Source organism: Triturus cristatus, chromosome 3_1, assembly GCF_964204655.1.
Source record: "Triturus cristatus chromosome 3_1, aTriCri1.1, whole genome shotgun sequence".
Taxonomy (NCBI): Eukaryota; Metazoa; Chordata; class Amphibia; order Caudata; family Salamandridae; genus Triturus; species Triturus cristatus.
In genome coordinates this window covers 409,259,851-409,286,763 of record NC_140583.1, presented here as the reverse complement: position 1 = coordinate 409,286,763, position 26,913 = coordinate 409,259,851, and positions in this window count along the sequence as shown.

The window sequence follows — 26,913 nt, the reverse complement described above, 5'->3', positions numbered from 1 at the left end:
TTTACAAGCGAGTGGGGTTTTCAGGTTTCAGTCTGTAATGCAAATACATTCTGCATCACTAAGGCTGGTTGCCCTTTCTGGAGTGTAGGCAGTCACCGAGGATACACATGGTGGTGGTCTGAAAAAGCAGTCTGGACATGTGCAATTTAAAAAAATCTGAAAAGTGGTTTCATAATGTGTCAGTCTGTAAAAGTGATTTTCACTTGCCAAAAAAAAAGAGCAGTAAGTGTGCATTCAAATTGGCAAAGAAATTTCGTTTTGGGACTAATGTGAAAACATGACTCTGTGTGCAAATAGGAATTACAGGCAGAGATTTATTGCGTTTTGTTCTGGTGATTTCACAGTTGCATTAGTAGGAAAAAGGGGGAGCGATTTTTTGGGGGAAGAAGCAGACTCTTAGCACACACCCAGCTGCTTACCATGTGGAATCATGCACAGTATTTAGAAGCGAGTGGGGTTTTGAGGTTTCAGTCTGTAATGCAAATACATTCTGCATCACTAAGGCTGGTTGCCCTTGCTGGAGTGTAGGCAGTCACCGAGGATACACATGGTGGTGGTCTGAAAAAGCAGTCTGGACATGGGCTTTTTAAAAAAAATCTGAAAAGTGGTTTCATAATGTGTCAGTCTGTAAAAGTGATTTTCACTTGCCAAAAAAAAAGAGCAGTAAGTGTGCATTCAAATTGGCAAAGAAATTTCGTTTTGGGACTAATGTGAAAACATGACTCTGTGTGCAAATAGGAATTACAGGCAGAGATTTATTGCGTTTTGCTCTGGTGATTTCACAGTTGCATTAGTAGGAAAAAGGGGGAGCGATTTTTTGGGGGAAGAAGCAGACTCTTAGCACACACCCAGCTCCTGTCCATGTATAATCATGCACAGTATTTACAAGCGAGTGGGGTTTTCAGGTTTCAGTCTGTAATGCAAATACATTCAGCATCACTAAGGCTGGTTGCCCTTGCTAGAGTGTAGGCAGTCACCGAGGATACACATGGTGGTGGTCTGAAAAAGCAGTCTGGACATGTGCAATTTAAAAAATCTAAAAAGTGGTTTCATAATGTGTCAGTCTGTAAAAGTGATTTTCACTTGCCAAAAAAAAAGAGCAGTAAGTGTGCTTTCAAATTGGCAAAGAAATTTCGTTTTGGGACTAATGTGAAAACATGACTCTGTGTGGAAATAGGAATTACAGGCAGAGATTTATTGCGTTTTGCTCTGGTGATTTCACAGTTGCATTAGTAGGAAAAAGGGGGAGCGATTTTTTGGGGGAAGAAGCAGACTCTTAGCACACACCCAGCTCCTTTCCATGTATAATCATGCACAGTATTTAGAAGCGAGTGGGGTTTTCAGGTTTCAGTCTGTAATGCAAATACATTCAGCATCACTAAGGCTGGTTGCCCTTGCTGGAGTGTAGGCAGTCACCGAGGATACACATGGTGGTGGTCTGAAAAAGCAGTCTGGACATGGGCTTTTTAAAAAAAATCTGAAAAGTGGTTTCATAATGTGTCAGTCTGTAAAAGTGATTTTAACTTGCCAAAAAAAAAGAGCAGTAAGTGTGCATTCAAATTGGCAAAGAAATTAAGTTTTGTGACTATTGTGAAAAGAAATGTAGTAATATATTTAAATAAAATAAAGGATTTTTTTTTTAGTTTTTTTCAGGTATTGCTGAAGAGCAGTGGACAAAATTTAAGATGCCTACAAAATCCAGAGTTCAAAAAACGCACAAAAAAAACCTATATTTGAAGACAACTAGAGGACCAAAGTTAGTAGAATATGCTCATGTTGGGAAAAAGAAAAAATCTTCTGGTAAGCAGAAAAAAGAATTTCTAAAAAAAATATTCAAAAGAATGAAAAATGTACAAAATGTCTGTACTCGAAAGGATGTTTTGAACAAAAAAGGAGAGGAAAAAATTGACAATTTAGTTACTGCAAATATACCTTCAGCAACTGAAAAGATTTATATAAATAGAAAAACAGCGTTTAAAGAGATACGTAGAAAAATGTTTCAGAGAAGAGTTATGTCCAATTTGATGAAGGATGTGAAGAAATATAAGAAAAAGACAAAGTTTTATAAAAGAAAAAAAGAAATAGAAGCCATTGCAGCAAAGGCATTAGAATTAAAAAGGAAACTATTCATTTTAATTTTGAATAGGATGCGTACATTAGACAAAATGGTTAATGTACTGAAATCACATAGCAAAAGGAAAAGAGTAGTGAACAGAACAAACTTTTGTAAAGTGTTTTTAGGAAAGTGGATGCATAGTTCAAGTAGTGAACCTTTTTTTAATGAAGAGAGCTATTTTCAAAGTAATAGTTTGCTGCATGCAGTTGACACCAGAGGTCGTTCTTATGAAGTAAAAAATGGTTGCATAATGGAGAAGGAGATAATGGTTCCAAGAGATGAGGTACAAGTGATGGCAGATGAGGCTATGGGGAGACGTCCTAAAGCCCCAGTGTACACTTGGAATTGTAGTAGTATTTGCACTGTGCGTCAGGAATCTATTGACAAATTTCGAGAGTTTCTAAGAGAATATAGTAAAAAAAGTATAAAACAGAAGATTAAGGTGCTTCAAAGTCTGGATCCATGCAGAGTGAGAGAGAATACTGGTTTGCAGGGTCATTCTCTGGCTTGTCTATCTAGAAAAGTGTGCAATAGTGTTTTCCATCATTTTAGGATGCTGGCTGTTCATCATACTGAAATGAGAAAGTTTGTGAGACGGTTGTATTTTGCCAAAAGTCCAGCAATAAAGTTAAATGAATTGAATAGGGCTCTGTTCCGAGGAACGGTATCAGATGTAGAGAAGGTTGTGGATGAAATTCAGTTTTGTTACTTTGGTCCTGAACAAAACAGTGCAGAGAAGGACACAGTAAAAGAGGAAGAAGTGGAAGAGAATGTAGAACCCTCTGTAAGTAACACATTTAATGATCATATAACAAAATTTGCAATAGTCTCTAATGAAAGACCAAATTTTACTTGTATTTGTTGCCGCAGAACTCATTATAGAAAACAAACTAGGAATGTTGATCTCTACAGAAAGAGTGAAAATGAAGATAATTATAAGTGGAAGGATTTTGCCACATATATATTTCTAGAAAATTGTTTTGATTTGGGTGAAGATCAGCGTATTTGTAAATACTGTTACAACAAGTTAGAGGAAAATAGAATGCCGACCAGAGCTGTACATAATAATTTAGAATTGGATGCTATTCCTGCTGAACTTTCTGAATTACATACATATGAGTCTATACTCATTCAATGTGTTCATCCGTTCCAGACCATAGTACGTATGGAGCCCAAAACTGGTAAATTGCCTCCTTCTGATTTACTGAGAGGTTTAAAAGGAAGAGTGGTGTATTTGCCCTTGGATTTGAAAAAAAATATGGAAACTATTGATGCGGATACTTTGGAAACTGAACCATAAATTATTCTGGTTAATGGTGTACCTACAAAGAATAAGAAGATTTGGCAGGAGCTGGTAGATGTGAGGAAAGTACAAAGAGCAAATTTGTATTTGAAAAGGAATAACAAATGGTATGAATCAATTTATATAGAAGAAGAAGAAGAAGAAGATTTACAAGAAGACACAGAAACACCAACTGGACAAATTGAAAAAGTGGACAAGTCAAAGGAAGAAGAAATTTATGAACATTTTAGCATACATCCTCTTCATTCAAAAGAAGTTATGGGAGATAATATTGATCTCTTTCAGATGAAGAAAGCAAAAGGAACTCCCGTGAGTGTATGGGAGGAGAGCTTGGAAGCTCGATGTTTTCCCCAGCTGTTTCCTAAAGGAAAAGGAGGACGATACGATGAACGTCCAGAACAGATTCCAGCTTCTGAGTATCGGACTACAAGACTATATGCTGAAGATCCCAGATTTCGACAAAGTATTCCTTATTTGTTCCATCTTTTATTTGAAAGCGACTTGTCTGCACTGTCTTATGCAGTAAATCACATTTTAAAAAGTGGAGTACATTTACAAAATGTGTCTGCTAAGGATTTTATGGAGAAAGTGCAGCACCGAGATGATCATTTGGAAACACAACTGATCAATCTGATGGCTTGTCAGCGTGGGACAAATGAATATTGGTACCGACGCCATGGTGAACTAAAATGCATGTTACGGAATTTAGGAACACCAACATGGTTCGTTACCCTAAGCTGTGCGGAGTACGCTTGGGATGATTTACTGGATTTTCTACGAGAGGCAAATTCAAACATTAAAAACATTGAATACAAGACAGCAGGAGAACTGTGCTCATTGGATCCGGTTAATGTTTGCAGATATTTCAATCATAGATTTGAGGCTATGATGTCCTTCATCTGCAATAAAAAAAATCCACCTCTTGGAGAAGTAGTAGATTTCTTTTGGAGAAAAGAGTACCAGGCAAGAGGTGCTCCTCATATTCATATGCTGTTGTGGATCAAGGATGCCCCAAAGTTTGGAACAGATACTGATGAAGCAGTGTTATCTTTCATTGAAGAATATGCAACATGTGCTATACCAAAAAGCACAGAAGAGAAAAAGTTAAAGGAGCAAGTTTTACGTTTCCAAAGTCATCGGTGTGGAAAATACTGTCGACGGAAATACAAGAGCAAAGATAAATACTACACTGAGGTGCCGATCACGATCCGGCAAAAACCGGGTACGAACCGTCTGACGGAGCACAATCTCCGCCCGACGCGTACCCGGTCATCAATTTTTACAAACAAGGAATTGCTATTCGCACGGGTACACCATTACCGTACGAATCGTAAAAAAGGCCGACCGAACAAAAAAACACCTACCAATGCGATCCGGGAAAGCGCCGACCTGACATCGGGACGCTCGCAGCCAGCCATTCACGACCCAGGAATCACGATTCGCACCGACGTCACCCCGCACGGTGAATATTTTGCGGCAGCCAAAAACTGCCGGGAAATCAGGACGACGCGAACAAGGACCACCAGTACGCGACGGACAGACGACGACGCGAACAAGGAGGACCAGTACGTGACGGACACACAGGACGACGCCACCAAGGAGGACCCGTACGCGACAGGACGACGCGATCAAGGAGGACCCGTACGCGACAGGACGACGCGATCAAGGAGTACCAGTACGCGACAGACAGACATGGACCCGAACCTACGAGTCATCCCTGCCCTCATAGCAGTCCACCTCCTCTACAGGTTACGACGCAGATGCCGCAGAAGGTCAGAATAACTAAGGGAGGGGGGAAAGTGGGGTGGGGTGGGGGTGGCAGGACCAGGGCAGGCCACAAAACAACCACATAAGTCACACACCACACATGGCCTGGACATACCTGACTCCCATGCCCTGGTCACCACGAGGGGGTGGGGGCGTGTCCTGATAAGCCAGCGACCGCCACAACGGAAGTCCGTCACCACGCGAACCGGCAACACAACCAGACAGGTACGTCCCATACCCACGCCTGAAGAGCGTGGGTACGAGTCGGACCACGCCCACACACGTCACCCCAACAATGGCGGGACGGATCGCACCCACGTGGCAAAGGCCTGGGTACAGGCCGCACAAACATCACATAGCGTGGGGACGGATATGTACGGACCCTACCCCCACCCCGTATGCAAGGAGCGCACCCCCCACCCCAACAGTGAAAGTACGACCCGTACCCCCACCCGCGTATGCATGGAGCGTACCCCCCAGCCCAACAGTGTAAGTACAACCCGTACCCCCACCCGCGTATGCATGGAGCGTACCCCCCATGCCAACAGTGTAAGTACGACTCGAACCCTCACCCGCGGACGTACGGACCGTACCCCCACCCCCACCAGTGTAAGTACGACTCCTACCCCCACCCGCGGACTCACGGACCGTACCCCCACCCCAACAGTGTAAGTACGACCCGTACCCCCACCCGCGTATGCATGGAGCGTACCCCCCAGCCCAACAGTGTAAGTACGACCCGTACCCTCACCCGCGTATGCAAGGAGCGTACCCCCCACCCCAACAGTGTAAGTACGACCCGTACCCCCACCCGCGTATGCATGGAGCGTACCCCCCAGCCCAACAGTGTAAGTACGACCCGTACCCTCACCCGCGTATGCAAGGAGCGTACCCCCCAGCCCAACAGTGTAAGTACGACCCGTACCCCCACCCGCGTATGCATGGAGCGTACCCCCCAGCCCAACAGTGTAAGTACGACCCGTACCCCCACCCACGTATGCATGGAGCGTACCCCCCAGCCTAACAGTGTAAGTACGACCCGTACCCCCACCCGCGTATGCATGGAGCGTACCCCCCATGCCAACAGTGTAAGTACGACTCGAACCCTCACCCGCGTATTCATGGAGCGTACCCTCCATGCCAACAGTGTAAGTACGACTCGAACCCTCACCTGCGGACGTACGGACCGTACCCCCACCCCCACCAGTGTAAGTACGACTCCTACCCCCACCCGCGGACTCACGGACCGTACCCCCACCCCAACAGTGTAAGTACGACCCGTACCCCCACCCGCGTATGCAAGGAGCGTACCCCCCAGCCCAACAGTGTAAGTACGACCCGTACCCTCACCCGCGTATGCATGGAGCGTACCCCCACCACACCAGTGTAAGTAGACTCGTACCCTCACCTCGAATGCATTGAGCGTACCCCCACCGTGTATGTTCCAAGCGTACATATCCTGAAATCGGAGGTGTGTGTGCAGAGTCCACCCAGCAGTGCCCTGAGACAGGAGGGGTGGGTGTGGAGTCCTCCCAGCAGTGCCCTGAGACAGGAGGGGTGTGTGCAGAGTCCTCCCAGCAGTGCCCTGAGACAGGAGGGGTGGGTGCCTATCACTCCCAGCAGTGCCCTGAGACAGGAGGGGTGGGTGTGGAGTCCTCCCAGCAGTGCCCTGAGACAGGAGGGGTGGGTGTGGAGTCCTCCCAGCAGTGCCCTGAGACAGGAGGGGTGTGTGCAGAGTCCTCCCAGCAGTGCCCTGAGACAGGAGGGGTGGGTGTGGAGTCCTCCCAGCAGTGCCCTGAGACAGGAGGGGTGTGTGCAGAGTCCTCCCAGCAGTGCCCTGAGACAGGAGGGGTGGGTGCCTATCACTCCCAGCAGTGCCCTGAGACAGGAGGGGTGTAACACATGTGTGTGAGGCCAGAATTATCCACATGCATACTGGCTACAAGGGAACATGTCCCCATGAACTCATGTCAACAGACTCCACACACAAGTACAGTGACCACCAAGGATGCCACGATTGTTGCAGGTGGAGACATGGCCCTGCATGCATGGCCAAAGTAGAAGGGCTCCGTCACACACACAGCTCATGTAGACACAGCTCTGCGCTAAACATTGGGAACACCCTGCAGGGAAGAAAGCTGGGTACACAGAGGAAGGATTACACCCTGGGACAAGTGCACCATGCAGTAACTGCTTACATGAACAAAGAAAGTTAGCCAACACCTTGTGATGGTACACAGATCCCAGGGTCCCACCAATGAGCAGTACACTACTACATATCCCACACACCCAAACCCTTACACACCACCCAAAACCATGTAGCAGCCCCACCAACACCAATACCAGCATAGCAGTAGTGTGATAATGAAAACAAAATTAAGCTTTATTCAGCATGAGCACAATGTCCGTGGATCGCAGGCAGTTCAATCTTCACAAAGCCCATAGGGCAGTCAATGATTCTCAGCTGGATGGGGGACACAGTGGGATGCGTGTCCCCTACCTTGCCTGCACAGTCAAATGGCATCGTCTTCCACACTGGTGAGGGCATCAGGGGGGAGGGAAGCAACAGGCACCGCAGGGACATCAGGGCAAAGGGGCGGCGTTGTGGATGCAGGGATGGAGGACTCCACCACAGGGGGTGGGTCAGTGCCAAAGGCGGAGGCCAGGATGGCACTACACACCTTTGCAAGGTCCTCCAGGGAGTCCCCTGCACCCGAAGGGACCTCAGGCCCCAAGGAGGGGGGGGGGTCAGAGGGATGGGTCGCAGCGCCACCGGGGGAGGGTGGAGACAGGGGGGGAGACTCAACCACCCTGACCGGGGACCTCCTTGACCGCTTGCGTGGTGGTGTAACTGTGGGGCTCAGGGACAGAGCGGCCATGAAGGAGTCCTTGGGGGAGATGTGGCCAGGAGAGCTGAGGGGAGGGGATTTGGAGGGAGTGGACTGGGTGGAATGCGGACTCCCACTATGGCTGCGTGTCACACGTTTGCCCCCCGACCCAGTGGGTGTGCCTACCTCACCCTGTGTGTGCGTGTCAGGAGGAGTGCGGTGGACCTTCCCTGCTGGTGTGGTGCCCGTGTCCGTTGATGTGGGTGCATGCCGAAGTCTGGGTGTACGTGGGACAGGCATGGGAGTGGGAAGTGTGGATGGGGCAGGGGTAGGTGGGGGGAGGTCGCGCTGCAGGAGACCCACTGCTGCAGTCAGTGTGGAGTCTATGGACCTCAGCAAGTTGCGTTGGTCAGCCTGCGATGAATGAATGCCCTCCAAGAAAGCCTCGATGTTGGTGAGGGTTTTGCCGTGGGCATGGAGGACATTAAGGATCGCAGCCTGACCAACCTGCAGTTGCCGCTGGATGTCCACAGACTCTGCATTGGCGGCAGCAGTGGAGACAGGGGCAGGGGGTGCGGTGCCTGGCAGGAAGGAGACATGCTGTGACCGGGCACGCTGGGAAGGGACACGAGCAAGTGGGAGGCGGCTGGTGGGAACTGAGGGGGCGGTGCGAGGTGTTGTTCCGCTGTCAGCTGCTGGTGCAGCCACCGCCCACTCGGAGACATCCTCCTCGGACCTGTCAGCTTCGTATTCTGACGTGCCAGTCGACAGGTCCTCGGCCGCACTATCCTCCACCTCTGTCCCACTCGATGTGCCAGCCCCGATGTCACGGCTGGCACTGGTGCTCGGTCCCTCCGCCTTGCCTGTGTCCATGTCTCCCTCTGTGTCCCCCGACGATGCTGTGGGCAGGGTGGAGAGACAGAAATTAATCAGACAGCTGTACACATCAGTCACATGAGTCCAATCGACATAGGTAACACTGCATAGCCTGAAAAGGAAGATCCCTAACATCTACTAAACAAGGTACCGATGTAGGGCATGAAACACACAGTTGGTTGAGCCACCATGCCACTGAAATACCATGGAGAGCATGAGACAATAGCTAAACACAGGAAACGGAGTCTGACATAGCACCCAGGCCCTGGGGACAATCCAGCACTGCATCTGCACCACACAGCGTTGGCGAAAATACCGATGACCAGGGACATATCCATGAACTTGAGACACATGCTGCATAGGTAATGCTGAAAACATGCCCAACATGACTCGGTCACTGCACATTGCGTGTGTGTCCAGACACATCACACACTGCCCAGACCCAGCAAGTAGAAATCAGGATTTGACACATAGGCATTGCCCGCCCCAACAAGACCCTACACGAGGCAAATTGTTGAGACACAGGTGGCACCAACATCTCATAGTCTGGGTGATACACACAGGGGCAGGCAAAAAGCAAGATTGGACGCCAAACAGCCAAGGTGCGCCTGTACAAATAATGAGGTACCAGTGCCCATCCTCAGATGAGTATAACAAGACACACAGGCACTGGCAACTGTGAGTATGAAGAAGGACAATCAGGTCAGGCTGCACAGTGGACACCTGTACAAAATAGCACGTCTATATACATGGTGACAGGGGACAATGGCACAGAGCACAACCTACGCTGTAGACACTGAGATTGGCCACGTTTATGATGACACATACACCACTGAGGAAAAGGTGCCCCAGGGGACAGTAGTGGGCACGCAACTACATGCTACTGAATGGTAATGACTGCAACACACGTCACCATCCCTGCACTATGTGTATCGCACACTCATGCACATCATGTCACAGGCCACTACATAGGACATGCGCGCTGTAAGGCATGACACATGAGAGACCAACTCCCATGTCTGGAGTCAGCATCAGTGCCAACTGACATGGAACCCACATGCAGTGAACTTGACAGTGCACAGGCAAGGTCCCACAACCTGTTACACACCACCCCCACACATGATGCTACAGTCATTGTTCTCGTGGACAAAGCGCCAGCCTACATTACCTTGTGAAGGAGTGACTACACACAGACCAGGGAACACATTGCAAGGAGGGGAAGGGTGGCAGGGGCGCAGCGCTATACTGGGGCAAACAGGATCTGCACAGCACCTTTAAACCCTGCCAGTGAATTCATGCTACTGTGCCCTTACAAATGCCGGTGACACACAACAAACACACATGTACCTACCCCCTTCCGGCTGCTGCATCGCCTGTAAGCGCCTCTCCAGGTCTGGAAAGACCACCGGCAGCACACGCCTGTGGAGGTGGCTCAGACGGCGGCGGCCGCGGTTCTTGTGGCTCTCAGGTGAGTCCCCCAGCAGGAGCCGTGCAATCCTCCGCGTCCAGCACCGGATATCCTGCCAGCGTTTCCTCACCTGGGGCAGGCTCCGCCTCCGACCATCCACACCCCTCACGGCACTGACGGCGGTCAGCCAGATCTGCTCCTTGGCAGTGGCGCCTACCTGTGAGGAGGAACAAGTGACACCACATCAATACACCAGCCACATGTCACAGAGAGACATATGGGTACAAATTAGCTGGTTACAACAAGGCATGTCATGCAGCCAACGCATTGCACCTTTGTCATAGGGACATCATCCCCTGGTGAGGGAAAAAGCAGTACGTGCCACAGTGGGTACACAGGTGGAATGATGGCAATGTCACAATCAATGATCAAGGCTCACACTGTGCATCACACCCACCCCTCCTGTCTCAGGGCACTGCTGGGAGTGATAGGCCCCCACCCCTCCTGTCTCAGGGCACTGCTGTTAGTGATAGGCCCCCACCCCTCCTGTCTCAGGGCACTGCTGGGAGGACTCTGCACACACCCCTCCTGTCTCAGGGCACTGCTGTGAGTGATAGGCCCCCACCCCTCCTGTCTCAGGGCACTGCTGTTAGTGATAGGCCCCCACCCCTCCTGTCTCAGGGCACTGCTGGGAGGACTCTGCACACACCCCTCCTGTCTCAGGGCACTGCTGTGAGTGATAGGCCCCCACCCCTCCTGTCTCAGGGCACTGCTGGGAGGACTCTGCACACACCCCTCCTGGCTCAGGGCACTGCTGTGAGTGATAGGCCCCCACCCCTCCTGTCTCAGGGCACTGCTGTGAGTGATAGGCCCCCACCCCTCCTGTCTCAGGGCACTGCTGTTAGTGATAGGCCCCCACCCCTCCTGTCTCAGGGCACTGCTGGGAGGACTCTGCACACACCCCTCCTGTCTCAGGGCACTGCTGTGAGTGATAGGCCCCCACCCCTCCTGTCTCAGGGCACTGCTGGGAGGACTCTGCACACACCCCTCCTGGGTCAGGGCACTGCTGTGAGTGATAGGCCCCCACCCCTCCTGTCTCAGGGCACTGCTGTGAGTGATAGGCCCCCACCCCTCCTGTCTCAGGGCACTGCTGTGAGTGATAGGCCCCCACCCCTCCTGTCTCAGGGCACTGCTGTTAGTGATAGGCCCCCACCCCTCCTGTCTCAGGGCACTGCTGTGAGTGATAGGCCCCCACCCCTCCTGTCTCAGGGCACTGCTGGGAGACATCAGGCACCCCCCCCCTGGGACCCCCCAGACAGTACATGGCATGTGTGTTACACCTGGACACAATGGCAGAAGTCACAGTCACAACATAGGGACAGTCTGTGGCAGTGGCCTATGCACTCACCTGATACCCTGGTCACCCATACAGCATGGAGTACTGTGGGAGGATCACATCCAGCAGAGCCATGTTCTCCTCCAGGGTGAATGGCTGTGTCCTCTCCACAGCCCTTGACATGGTTCCAGGGAATCAGTAGCAGCAGCTGGGTCGACGAATGCAAAGATGTGCAGGCAAGTACTCCCTCATGGGACCTGGCTGCCTTATATGTGCCCTTCTGCCCAGTCTCATGCACAGGAGTACAGAGTGATTGGTCACTCACATTTGCATCCTATGTTTCCACCAATCCCTTCAAACCTAGCAGTCTGTGGGTTCTCTATCGGTTTCATTCTCCTGCATGATGTCAGCCCCACAAACACATTGCAACAAAGTAGAAGAATTCGAACTGACTTCTGCTGTGCACCTTCCAGAACAATTTCGGAATTTGAACTTGGTCTCCATGACAACCAGCATGCATGTAGGCCTTAATACTTGTCCCCTATGTAATTTGGAGCATCACACACAGGTACGGTGCGTTTCGGGGCCCTAGGGCACCCCAAATGCATGGCAACGGCCCGTACATGCATGCCTACGTTCACTATCACTATGGGTCTGCACGCGTATGCGTACTCGTAGTGGTACGGGCCGTACACTCGCATGTACGCTCACTATCACTACGAGTATGCATACGCGTGCAGACCCATAGTGATAGTGAGCGTAGATGCGTGTGTACGGTCCGTACCACTACGGGTACGCATACGCGTGCAGACCCATAGTGATAGGGCCGTACACACGCATCTACGCTCACTATCACTATGGGTCTGCACACGTATGCGTACCCGTAGTGGTACGGACCGTACGCACGCATGTACGCTCACTATCACTATGGGTCTGCACGCGTATGCGTACTCGTAGTGATAGTGAGCGTACATGCGAGTGTACGGTCCGTACCACTACGGGTACGCATACGCGTGCAGACCCATAGTGATAGTGAGCGTACATGCGTGTGTACGGTCCGTACCACTACGGGTACGCATACGCGTGCAGACCCATAGTGATAGTGAGCGTACATGCGTGTGTACGGCCCTATCACTATGGGTCTGCACGCGTATGCGTACTCGTAGTGCTATGGACCGTACAAATGCCTGTACGCTCGCCATCACGATGGGTACACATACGGCAGCACTCCCACAGTGATTTGGGAACATACACAGGCCCTCTTAGCAGCAGTACGGCGGTTTTTACACATCACTGTGGTGATAGGCGACACACAGGTAGGAATAGGGCGGACATACTTGTCCATGGATGGACATACTTGTCCAGGAATGGACATCAAGGCATCGTCTGTGCATTACTACATGTGTGGGGCACAGGTGTCACAGGCTGTGATGTGGAACATGCCTCCTGAGTGGAGAAGGCACCAGATGTATGATGAGATGTGTACAGGTGTACTGTGTGAGGGTGCAATGTGTGCCAGGCATGCCCTTGACTCCTTTGACATGTGTGCATGTCGGACTGCGCACTTGGGGTGAGCGTCACTGGCATGGCACGGACACCAACACACGGAAGTGTCCCATGACGCCCGGTACAGGGGTCATGACACATGACTTGTCACTACCCACAGTGCACAATGTGACTATGTCATATATGTGTCCGGGATTTACATCAGGTTGATGTTGTAGCACCCTCAAAAGCTGCAGCCGTTGCAGCAACCAACATGTGGCTGTGTGTAGATTGTCATTGCACACTGTTCCGCACACCATGCCACATGTGTTATCGGATGTGAGGTGCACATGTATGCATGGGACACGGAGTAGCGTGACAAGGCCATGTCAGCATCCTCACAAGGAATGTGTGGTGAGTCATGACATGTGCACCTTCATGGCAAGGTGTGTGGGCTGGACTAGTGTAATGTCATGTGACCTGTGGCTCCAGTGTTCCGCTACCAGTCTCTGCAATCGGCATCCCACTTCTGCTGATGTGTGGGTGTATGTCACTCCTGTCTTGCGTCGGGCTGTTCACTTGCACTGGGAAACAGCTATTCCCATGGCGTGGCATGGGGAGGTTCTCAATCACCGTGTGTAGCTGGGTCTTGGAAGGAGTGTCACCTTGCATCCATACGTGTCCTGGGCATGTAGCACATACCTGACTCCCTATGTAGCATGTGTGTATTGCCAGATTTACATGTGCTCAGTAGACATGAGTTGTTGTCGTAGTGCACTCACTCTTCCTTGTCACTTCCTCATTACTGCAGAGCACCGCCTCTTGCCCGGATAATTCCAGACTTGGCTGCCATGCAGGAGAATGACGGCATCCGGCTCTACCGCTTCACCCAACCGTTGATTCTGGAGTTGACGGCGAGACTGACACCACACCTGCAACCGCTGCACAGGTATCCCACGGCACTGACACCCCAGCTGAAGGTAATGGCTGCCCTACATTTCCTTGCCACGGGTACCTTTCAATATACCATAGCTCATGTTGGTGGCATGTCCCAGAGCATGTTCAGCGGTGTGCTGCATGATTTCTTAGAGGCCATGTTGATTCACCTGGATGACTTCATCAAGTTCCCAACCCCTGAACAGATGACAGAGGTCAAGCGTGGATTCTATGCCCTGGGAGGGATGCCCCATGTCATTGGGTCCATTGATGGGACACATGTAGCTTTGGTACCACCACACGCACGGGAGGTGGCGTACCGAAATCGGAAGCACTACCACTCCATCAATGCCCTTGTGGTGTGTCTGTCCAACATGGTGATTTCACATGTCTGTGCTCGTTTCCCAGGATCAGCACACGATGCCTACATCATGAGGCGTAGCGGGATGCCTGATATGATGATGCAGCTGCGCAACGAACGGGCATGTGTTGTTGGTGGGTACAGTCTGTCTGTCCTGTATTCTGTATAGCCGAGCAGCACGACCGCTTTGCCAGTTCTAACGATATCCATGTGCTTTCCTTGTAGGGGACGCTGGCTATCCCAACATGCCTTGGCTGCTGACACCTCTCCGCAACCCCATCACGCCGGCCCAGCTCCGCTACAACACCGCCCATGGCCGGACAAGGCGAGTGATAGAGAGGACGTTTGGCATGCTGAAGAGCCGATTCCGGTGCCTCCACAAGACCGGCGGCGCACTCCCATATGCCCCGGCGAAGGTTTGCAAGATCTTCATGGTCTGCTGCATGCTGCACAACATGGCAGTTGAAAGAGCTGTGCCACTCATCCTGAATCAACATGACAAGGACCATCCACCCGTGGAGGACGAAGGGCTTGGCAATGGGGCTAGTGATGTGGAGGATGTGGAGCCGCAAGAGGACATCCGGACTCGCCTCATACGCGACTTCTTTGCTTAGTGGTGAGTACCAGTGTCTGAGTGTGCACGCCTTGGTCCCCGTGTGGCATGTGTTGTGATGTGTGTCTCCACCTGCATGTATGGCACGTGAGTCAGAGGTGTGTGTGGGTGTGTCACTGGAGTGATGGTGGCAGTGATGGTAGTATTTCCCCACTCATAATTGTGACCTAGCATGTTGTCATCCATACATGTGTCGAGTCAATGCACATGCAAGTGGCTGTGCTTTTTGTGGCTGACTTCTTGTGTGTCTCTCTTCCCCAGGTACCTGCGCATGCCATCTTCTGGTTGCATTGTTGTGGCACTGCTATTCCTCATGGACATGGCATCGTGGGCTGACTCAGCGTTACAGGCACGGACACGTTTGGAAGTCTCCATGGGCTAAGGGATGCATCTGGGGTGTATTGGGTGTGGCAGTTGTTCACGATGTGTGCACACTGCCCCGGTCGGGGTTTGGTTCCTCTGCAGACATGTGGCATCCCCATGGGACACGACATGCAGCTGGGTACACCTGAATAGATGGGCTGCCTGGTTGTCAGTCATCAGTGATGGGATAGTGGATTGTGATGATGGCATCAATGTGTGTGACACTGCCCTCGGACACATACGGTTAACATTGTCTTGACATGGCGTGGGACTTCCACATCAGCGGATCTATGGTGTATGTCAGGCTCTCCGTGTGCAGCTGTGGGTATTTAGCTGTTAGCCGACACTTGTGTGCCAGTTCCATGGCTATCACGCATTTGTGCTGCAGAAGGGGGGTGCCAGTGTTGGACCCACATGTTACTCCACATGATGTGTTCATGTGTACTTCAAGTTGCCTCTGCAATCCCAAAAACATGACTAATAAAGGTGTCCCTATGCCTCCAAGGTGCCTCTTCTCAGTCAATGCTGGTGTGTTGGCACGGTGCATCCTGCATGTCTGGCATGGTATTCCCTGATTGTGGCTATGTGTCAATGTGTCGAGTGGCAAGATGCAAGCTGTGTGTGTGTGCTGAGACTGTGTATTGGGCATGATGTCCATGACTGTGTGGGTATTGTGACATGTGCCATCCCCATGCATCCAACGTTGTCCATGACCCCATTCTCTGCATCCACCGGACTCAAGCTTGCAGGACATGGTTCTGCCACCTGTCTACACATACCTGGGTGCCCCCCAGGACACTGGCCAGGATCCCTGACCTCTGCGCATGACTGTTGCTGTACTCAATGTGTCTGTCAGCACGGTTGTTCGGCCACCCCCTCAGCTGGTTGTGCCTATCACGGGTGTGTATGGTGCTCCATGTCTGTCTTGCCTAATAAACTGTGACCCATGTGTCCTGTGCCAGACTCAGGCCCCAGGGTGTGGATGGTTGAAGAGAACAGATGACTCAGGCATGTTTAGACTGTACAAGACACATGTTAGGTAATAATGCTACCAGCAGGCATCTACTCTTAATAGTGTGATTTATTATTGGGGGGGGGGGGGGACAAAGTGAGGGGCTTTCCGGGATTAGGGAATCCAAAGTTCAGTAGGGGAGTTGGTGTCCTTGCCATTGGAAATCCTCAGAGTCCATGCCACAGTCTTTGTCAACATTGGTCAGCCAGTGACCAGCAGGGCCATGTGGTAGAGAATGTCTCTTGATGCTGTGATGCTGTTGCTCCAGTGGGCCAGGTGCCAGGCCAGGTGTCCTGGGAGATGGTGATGTAGCAGCCACCCTCACGGTCCTTTCCGTGGACGACCCGGCTTCCTGCGGGGAACCTCAGCAGCAGGCCGTGACGACGTCTGGGATGCTCCGTCGGATGTTTCCTCCTCCTCCTCCTGATCCCTCCCTGTGGGTGGTGATGTTCTCCGCCTTCTGGCACAGGGAGGGTCGGCCATGGTGTCGGCCATCCGACGGAGTGTAGCGTGAATCCCCTGGAACGCCGTCACTTGCTCAGCCTGTCTGTCCTCCATCCTCCGTTGGTGTACCAGTAGACAGGCTATTAGCTCCGCATGTTGCTGGGCCTGCTGGACCTTGATCCCCTCGAGGACGGACACAACCTGGGCCATGCCCGTGGTGTCCTGCCGGTATGAGTCCAGGATGTTACGGACATGGGAAAATACCGGATCCCCAGCCAACTGGTCAGGCTCGCGCCTCCGCCGTCCTCCACTCCCACCACCCCTGCCCACTTGCGCCTGGCCTGCACTTGTGGGCACATCGGGTCTCCGGGACCCCTGAGGGGTGGCATTGGCGTTGTCGCCTGCCTCCTCCTGGGTGCCCGGGACACCGTGTCACTCCTGGCGAGCCTGGCTGCATTGTGGTGTTGGGGCAGGGATCCTGGGTGTCTCCTGGGATGTGGCAGGAGTGGGGGTGGTGGTTGGCACGGTTGTACCTGACGCAGGTGCTGCAGGTGGTTGGACACCAGAGGGGCCAGGTCAGTCGGGGTCGTCCGCAGAGTGGTGAGAGTGGTCGCTGCCGGTGGGATCGGTCTCCTGCAGATCCGGGTCCTGTGAGTGTTCCCCCCCAGTGTTGGGGGGTTCAGCACAACGTTGACCTGTGTGTGAGAGAGACAATGTTAATTTTGGTCCATGCAACATCCATGTTTCATCCGTTTCAAAGTTGGCACATTTCCTCTTGGAATTAGGATCTGTCTTGCATTCCACTCACAGTGCACTTGTGCATGGGTGTGTCCCTTGGGCACCAATTTGGCCCCTTTAACTATGTGTGGCACAGTCTTACTTGCTGCGTCAAGTGTGACTGCAGTCAGCAGTGGAGTGTGCAGGTGTGGCGAGCCATGCATTTGCGCCTTCCTTGTAGCACTGTACATGTGCACATGGAGTGGATCCACACACTTATATGATGCAGGTAGCTGTCCTTGTGCTCGTGTACAGGTTGTGACATGGCCCTGCGTTTTGCCATGATGAAGAGGGGGGGTTCTGGCACTGGCCACCCTTGTCTACATGCACGCAGTCCACCTGCTGACGAGCAGACATTCCCACACACCAAAGGACTGATTTGCTCTCCCTGTGTCTCCATCCTTCTCTGTCCCCCTCTCCCTCCCTCTCTGTCCCCCTCTCCCTCCCTCTCTGTCCCCCTCTCCCTCCCTCTGTGTGTCAGCCTCCTCCCTCTGTCGGTCTTCCTGTGTCTCCCTCCCTCTCTGTCCCCCTCTCCCTCCCTCTCTGTCCCCCTCTCCCGCCCTCTGTGTCTCAGCCTCCTCCCTCTGTCCGTCTTCCTGTGTCTCCCTCCCTCTCTGTCCCCCTCTCCCTCCCTCTCTGTCCCCCTCTCCCTCCCTCTGTGTGTCAGCCTCCTCCATCTGTCCGTCTTCCTGTGTCTCCCTCCCTCTCTGTCCCCCTCTCCCTCCCTCTCTGTCCCCCTCTCCCTCCCTCCGTGTGTCAGCCTCCTCCCTCTGTCCGTCTCCCTCCCTCTCAGTCCCGCTCTCCCTCCCTCTGTGTCCCCCTCTCCCTCCCTCCGTGTGTCACCCTCTGTCACCTTGGCCCAGCTTCCTGGGCACACACTGTTAGCAGATCTTTGAGTGGCCCTTGGCCTGTTGATGTGAGTTTGTTTCTGATCTCCAGGCACCCATTTGGTGTGATGTGTGTCTGTGCGCTGCTGCTGTGGTGGTGTGTGCTGCCACTCTTTCACAATGTTGGCTGTTCATTAGCTGCTGTCATGTGCAAAACAGTGCCTTCACCCCCATGTGTTGATGCAAGGCGTCCGCCATTTGCTGGCAAGTCATTCCTGTGTTGGGACACACTGTTTGTCTGGCTGTGACCTAGGCCATATGGGCAGAGGGCATTGTTGTCTGCTTTGGAGTCGCACTATGTGATTTTTGGTGCCCAGCCTCCCGCCATCCGGGTTACCGTGTCATGTGTTGTTGTCTTCTGTGGCCTGTGACTTGACATTGTCCAGCTGGGTGCATGGGGCATGGTGGCAGCAGTGGCATGTGCCTGCTCATGGAGTGTGGTTGAGTCATGCGATGGCTTGTGGTGGTTGCGTGCCTGTTAGTAATTTTGGTTGTGGTTGCAGTTCCCCCCATGTGAGGTGCGTTGTTTGTGGACTCACCCGGGTCTCGGAGTCCTTCTAATCCTTCAACTGCCTCCACCGGCAGTATGGCCATCACCCTCTCCTCCCAGGAATGGTACTGTACGGCTCTGCGGGAGGGCCCTCCTCCGGTGGCGTTGACCTGGTCGTGTTCCTCCTGCCTCTTGGCTCTGACCCTCCTCCGCAGATCGTACCACCTGTTCTGGCAATCCTGCTTGGTCCTCCTGGTGTCCGCAACGGCATTCACAGCATCGACGATGGTCTGCCACATGGCTGTTTTGGCTGCCTGGCTGGTGCTTCTGACCAATGTTCCAAAGATCTGTGGCTCGACTCTGAGGATTTGATCAACAAGGACCTCCAACTCTCGGTGACTGAACTTTGGATTCTTGGTAGTGGGCATGGTGAGGGGTGTGGGTGGGGATGGTGTGGGTGTGGGGGGTGTGTGGATGTTGGGGGGGGGGGTGTGGATGGTTGTGTGTGTGTGTGTGAATGTGATGAGAGGGTGTTTGTGAGGGTGGTCGTGTGAAGGTGTGCAAGTGTAAGGTGTGGTGTAGCTTGTAGTCTGGTTCTGTGGTGTCTGGCAGCAGTGAGTCTGTTGCAAAGGCTCATGGTTTGTGTGTGTGGGCCCTTTTTATTGGTCCATGGGTGGTTGTGGCAGTGTTTGAAGTTTGGGTGGGTGTGTTATAAGGAGTGGTGGTGTATTGGGCCTCTGTTTGTTTTTGGCAGTTGCAGGTCAGTGATTGTGTTATTTTAGTGGTTGTTGGCCATGTTTAGTGGCTTTGTGCCTTTCGAATGGTGTATTCTTGTGTTGTTTTGTTTTGTCCTGGTTGTGTACGTGCGTTTTGAGCGTGTGTACGGTGTGTACATGGGCCATTTGGTTGTACGATTATGTCCTTGTGTGTGGCTTTGTACGACTCGTACATGCCGTTGTGATGTTGGGGCATGGGGTGCGCTCCGTACTTAGGAGGTTGTGTTGGGGGTGCGCCAGGAACTACTGGGGTGTACATAGACGGTGGTACGACACGTACAGGGGTGGGGGGGTGTACATTGACGGTGTTACGACACGTACTGGGGTGGGGGTACGACTGGAACGTACTGGGGTGTAGGTACACGGGGGGTATGACACGTACTGGGGTGGGGGTGGGGCTCGAACGTACTGGGGTGTACATAGACGGTGGTACGACACGTACAGGGGTGGGGGGGTGTACATTGACGGTGGTACGACACGTACAGGGGTGGGGGGGTGTACATTGACGGTGGTACGACACGTACTGGGGTGGGGGTAGGACTCGAACGTACTGGGGTGTAGGTTCACGGTGGTACGACACGTCCAGGGGTGGGGGTAGGACTCGAACGTACTGGGGTGTAGGTGCACGGGGGGTATGACACGTACTGGGGTGGGGGTACGACTGGAACGTACTGGGGTGTACATAGACGGTGGTACGACACGTACAGGGGTGGGGGGGTGTACATTGACGGTGGTACGACACGTACTGGGGTGGGGGTACGACTGGAACGTACTGGGGTGTAGGTACACGGGGGTATGACACGTACTGGGGTGGGGGTACGACTGGAACGTACTGGGGTGTAGGTAGACGGGGCTATGACACGTACTGGGGTGGGGGTGGGGCTCGAACGTACTGGGGTGTAGGTACACGGGGGGTACGACACGTACTGGGGTGGGGGTATGACTGGAACGTACTGGGGTGTAGGTAGACGGGGCTATGACACGTACTGGGGTGGGGGTACGACTGGAACGTACTGGGGTGTAGGTACACGGGGGTATGACACGTACTGGGGTGGGGGTGGGGCTCGAACGTACTGGGGTGTAGGTTCACGGTGGTACGACACGTACTGGGGTGGGGGTACGACTGGAACGTACTGGGGTGTACATAGACGGTGGTACGACACGTACAGGGGTGGGGGGGTGTACATTGACGGTGGTACGACACGTACAGGGGTGGGGGGGTGTACATTGACGGTGGTACGACACGTACTGGGGTGGGGGTAGGACTCGAACGTACTGGGGTGTAGGTTCACGGTGGTACGACACGTCCAGGGGTGGGGGTAGGACTCGAACGTACTGGGGTGTAGGTACACGGGGGGTATGACACGTACTGGGGTGGGGGTACGACTGGAACGTACTGGGGTGTACATAGACGGTGGTACGACACGTACAGGGGTGGGGGGGTGTACATTGACGGTGGTACGACACGTACTGGGGTGGGGGTACGACTGGAACGTACTGGGGTGTAGGTACACGGGGGGTATGACACGAACTGGGGTGGGGGTACGACTGGAACGTACTGGGGTGTAGGTACATGGGGGGTATGACACGTACTGGGGTGGGGGTACGACTGGAACGTACTGGGGTGTAGGTAGACGGGGCTATGACACGTACTGGGGTGGGGCTCGAACGTACTGGGGTGTAGGTACACGGGGGGTACGACACGTACTGGGGTGGGGGTACGACTGGAACGTACTGGGGTGTAGGTAGACGGGGCTATGACACATACTGGGGTGGGGGTACGACTGGAACGTACTGGGGTGTAGGTACACGGGGGTATGACACGTACTGGGGTGGGGGTACGACTGGAATGTACTGGGGTGTACATAGACGGTGGTACGACACGTACAGGGGTGGGGGGGTGTACATTGACGGTGGTACGACACGTACTGGGGTGGGGGTACGACTGGAACGTACTGTGTACGTAGACGGGTGGGGGTATACATATACGGGGGGTACGTGTCGGACGTACGGGGGCTGGGGGGAGTGTTGGGCGCGTATGCGGGCACATGTCTCCATGGTTGCTATAGGTGTTCGGTGCGGACGGTGTTTTTTTCCATACGGTTGTACGCTCGTACGCACGGGATGGATCGTGATTCCTCGGTCGGACTTGGCTTTTCACGTTTGTAAGGTAAATCGTCCGAGGACGTGTCGGACACATTTTCCGACCCGAGGACGTGTGGGGAATGATTCCCAGTGCGGTTCGTATGGACTTTTTACCATGCGAATCGTGATTGCCAGTTCGTACGGCACTTGTACGATTCGTACGGTAAAAAGACCCGATACGAGTCGCACGGGGGAATTTTTTGCCGGATCGTGATCGGCACCTAAATGTCGATTTGGATTTCCTAGACCTGTTCTTTCAAATGGAAGAATCAACAGTTTTATGTCAGCTGTGAGACATACTATCACAAGGAAATCACCTAAGAATACCTACAACCTAAAAAGAAAAGAAGAATCCAAAAATATAAATGACTACATCCCAGTCATTTTATCCATGTGGAACGCTAACATGGATATACAGTATGTAGCTGACAATTCCATTGCTGTTGCTCGATATGTAACGTCTTACATTACGAAATCAGAAAAAACTGAATTGAAGGAAATGTGGGAAGAGATTTCTCACGAGAAGACTGTCAGTAAGAAGCTGTACAGTTTCAGTTTGAAGATGTTATCGCATCGAGAAATTGGATCCTACGAATGTTCAGATAGGTTATCTTCTGCAAGTCTCTACTCGAAGTCAAGAAGAAGAATTTGGGCAAGTTTAGGCCTTGCAGCAATGAGAAATCGGGTACTGAAATCTGTTGGAGAAATTGAATATTTGGCCGAGAATGACCCAGAAAGTACAGATATTTTGAAATCAAACATGTTGGACACATATTATCCCAAGAGAAGTCAACATCTGGAGAACATGTGTCTCTATGAAGTGCTGCAGAACTACATTTATTCACGGAAAGCCGCAGAAGACATCAACAATGGAAAATATAAAGTTGTTGGTGAGGAAGGATGTTTGGTGAAGCAAACAAAAGGAAGTTTGATAAATCACAGGAAGCTGAGTTGCGACACTACTGACAAGAAGGAATTTTACTACTTGGCTCTTTTACAGTTGTTTAAACCATGGCGTACAGAGGATGAACTACTGGGAGAATTTCAAAGCTATGAAGATTCTTTTAATGCTTGCAAAGACAGCATACAATGCAGTACATTCTCAAGTTATCTGCAAATGTTAAATGAAGAAATTGAACAGGAAACTACAATTGCAGCAGAAATAGCTAGAGACAGTTCTCAGGACAGCCAAAGTTCAGGAACACTCAGTCAAGATCCCCTAGGACAACCAATCGTTGAAAATGAAGCATCAATAGCCATGAATGAAGTGGAAACGGCTATAAATCAAGCTCAAGAAGAATTTATAGACTTAGAAAATTTGGAAAGACAACTGAATCAAGAGCAGCAACAAATTTATGAAGAGATCAGAAGCAAAATTGAACACGGATTTCTACATGAAAAAAAAGAGTGCTCATGCACATCATTTCATCCAATCAGGATGTATGTAAGCGGACAAGCTGGAACTGGAAAAAGTTTCCTTATAAAAGTCATCAGAAGCTACCTACAGCAAAAAACAGATTCTACTTTGTCTTGTGTGGTTACTGCTCCAACTGGGTTAGCAGCATATAACATAAAAGGAATCACTTTACATTGTTTGCTAATGTTACCAGTGGAGCATGAGAACAAAATACAATACAACAAGCTAACTGGAGAAGCATCCTTGGAAGTTTCAAGAGTATTGAAGAAGATGCAAGTTCTCATTATTGATGAGGTGAGCATGGTATCAAACTTAATGCTTGCCTTTTTGCATTTAAGAATGCAGCAAATTTTGAAGACAGACATGACATGTTATTTGGTGGAAAACACGTCATAGTTTTTGGAGATCTTTTGCAACTTACTCCAGTTAAAGGACAACCAGTGTTTAGTACTGTCACACATGAAGACACGAAGAAGTCATTGGGAAGCATCGGAAATACAAATATTTGGTCCTTCTTTGAGTACAAGGAACTTACTACTAATATGAGGCAAGCAAGCGATGAAGAATATGGAAGTATTCTGAAAGATATCAGAATTGGACTACTCACAGAAGTTGGCAAAAAAGCATTACAGAGTCGGCTGCTACATAATTTATTTCCAAAGGAAGAAATAGTTGCAGAGAAGATATACAAGAACATTGCAGAAAACAAAAGTGTCATCTGCTTAATGCCAACTCTACGTGAATGCTCAATATTTAATGAGGAGCTTTTGAAATTGGAAAAGGAAGAGATTAAGAAAATGGAAGCAGTGGACAAAATTGAGGATGGAAGAATTACTGTCACAGTAACAGGCAAACTGAAAAATAAATTGGACTCACTAGAGAAGAACATCTCCAAAACAGCTGGATTAGAAAAAAATCTATATGTTTGCATGAACTGTAGAGTATTTTTAAGAAGAAATTTGGATGTTGAAAAAGGTTTAGTTAATGGAGCTATGGGAAGAGTTGTGGGTTTTATTAATTATCAGAAAAAAGATGGAATTGAATGTTTAAAAATAAAATTTGATCAGATAGAAGAAGTTAAAGATATTTGTCGTTGTACAGTTCGTTTCATGCTTGTGAAAGACTTATATGTACGTAGGAAGCAGTTTCCGTTTTCTCTAGCATATGCTGTAACTATTCACAAGTCTCAAGGATTGACTGTAGATTGTGCATTTGTGAACATTGGTTCAACTGTATTCAAAGAAGGTATGGCATATGTTGCTTTGTCACGAGTGAAAACATTATCAGGTTTATTCATGATAGACTTTGATGATTCAAAAGTTAGTGCTGATACAAACTGTGTAAAGGAGTATAATAGATTAAGAAGAAGCTATGCTCCTCATTTAGGTCAGTATCCTGTGTTGGAGAAACGTGTAGTTTCTCGTAAAAGAAAAAATGAGAATATCTGTAATGAAGATGTAGAGAAGAGGAAAAAAAAGAGGAGTGATGTAATTGCAAGCAAAAAGAAAAAGGAAAATGAAGAACAGGTTGTAGGATGTCATTTTGAAAATAGCTCTGGTGTCAACTGCTACGCAAATGTAGTGCTGAATGTTGCATTTTATCTGGAAAGTTTGCAAGAGCAGATAATAGTAAATCAGGGAAAAAGATTCTGTTCTGAGCTGAGTCTCCTTTTTCAAAAGCTGAGTAAAGATAAAACTCAAATAGAAAGTGCTACTGAAATTAGAAAACTTTTAGATATATGTTCAGGACGAACACAGTTTTCTCAAAATGTACAGCAAGATGCACAGGAATTCTTGATGTATTTTCTTCAGGTACTGGAAGAAGAAGGGGTTCCCATTGAAAATGTATTTGGTCTCTCTTATAAATGGGAACATAGTTGTGAAAACTGTTATAATATATGTGGCTCTAATGTTGATAATGAAAGGTTTATTTATTTGACATTGCCAGACAGTAAAACAGTCACTTTTGCAAAATTAGTTAAAGATGCTAATCATAGCATGAAATGCGGTGAGTGTAAATCTGACATGTTTTCAACATTAATTTTAAACGAATACGGAAAGTATGTAATTTTAATGATGCAACGATGTAGAGCTGATGGTTCAAAATTGGATACTTTAATAAAGAAGTTTACAGGACAGCAATTATCAATTTCAGGAAAAACTTTTGTAACTGTTGCAATAATTTTCCATGATGGACCTACTGTTACTTCTGGACATTACACAGTTTATCTTAAATGTGAAAAAGGCTGGACACTGTGTAATGATTCCCAACTGATTTTCAAACAACGTTTGCCTTTTGATTTAGCAAATTCCTATCTAATCTTCCTGAAACCTAAATTTTAGAGAAACTTGGCAAGATCTGGACAAAATAATTTTTCCATTTTACTGGATTACCATTGGAAATTTCTAAAAAAAAGATTTTTTAAATTATCATTTGGCCTAATGGAAAGATAACCAATTGTAATGTTGACTTTTTTAATTTTTAATGAAACTTTCAAAAACCAATAATTTAGAGATAATCGGTAACATCTGCACAATTTAAATTTTGGAATGTTATTGGAGTGCCATTGGAAATTTTTTCAAAAATGATTTTAAAAATTACTATTTGGCCATGCGGAAAAGTAACCAATTCTATTGTGGACTTATTAAATTATTTAAAAAAATTTCTTGAACCAAAATGATACAGAGAATCGGTGAGATCTGGACAAATTAAACTTTAGAATTTTATTGGATTACCGTTGGAAATTTAATCCAAAAATTTTTTTAAAATTACTATTTTGGCTCAAGGAAATGGAATCAGATGTATTGTGGAGTTATTTGAGATATAATATTGTGATTATACTTCTGAAACAAAAATATCAGACGGTATTTTAAAGAAATAAGTATTGTTTTTTGATGATATTTTTTTAGAATATTATGCATTTCTGTAATGTTAAGTTTAAGTGAGAAGAGATTCTGGGCTTTTTTAATACAATCTTTGAGATTGTTATTTTTTTTTTGCCCGCTGTTAAATGATGAATGCAATTGCTTTCACAATTTAAAGTGAAATGCAATATATTCTGAAAACAGCAAAAATAAGGCAAAAATATTTTTTTAAAAATATGTAAATACGAGTACTGTATTTTAAAATGTTTAAAAAATATTAATACTTTTTTCTTTTTTTTCAGATTGATATAGAAAATTTTCGAAAACTAGACCCATTTTTAAAGGAATTTTTTTTTAAAAAACAAATGAATAAATATTTTTTTGAGTGGGTATGGTAAGTCAATAATAATAATTGTAGTGTTTCAAAGTCCTTGTAATGTGATTATTGATTTTTAGTGTTTTTAAAAAAAAAAAAAATTACGCGCACCGTACGCGTACGCTAAAAAAAATATCTATAAAAAAAAGATGAAAGATAAGGTTGGCTCTTAAAAGAGCCGTTGTGTTCATGCAGGGAGAGAGGAAAGAAAGAATGGGAAAATTAGTCTCTGTGACAAGTGTGCTGATCTATTTTGAGGTCCACTAGGGAAACACTGGTCTCCCTATGACAAATTAGATCATGACAAGAGGCACATTGAATATCAACCCTCAG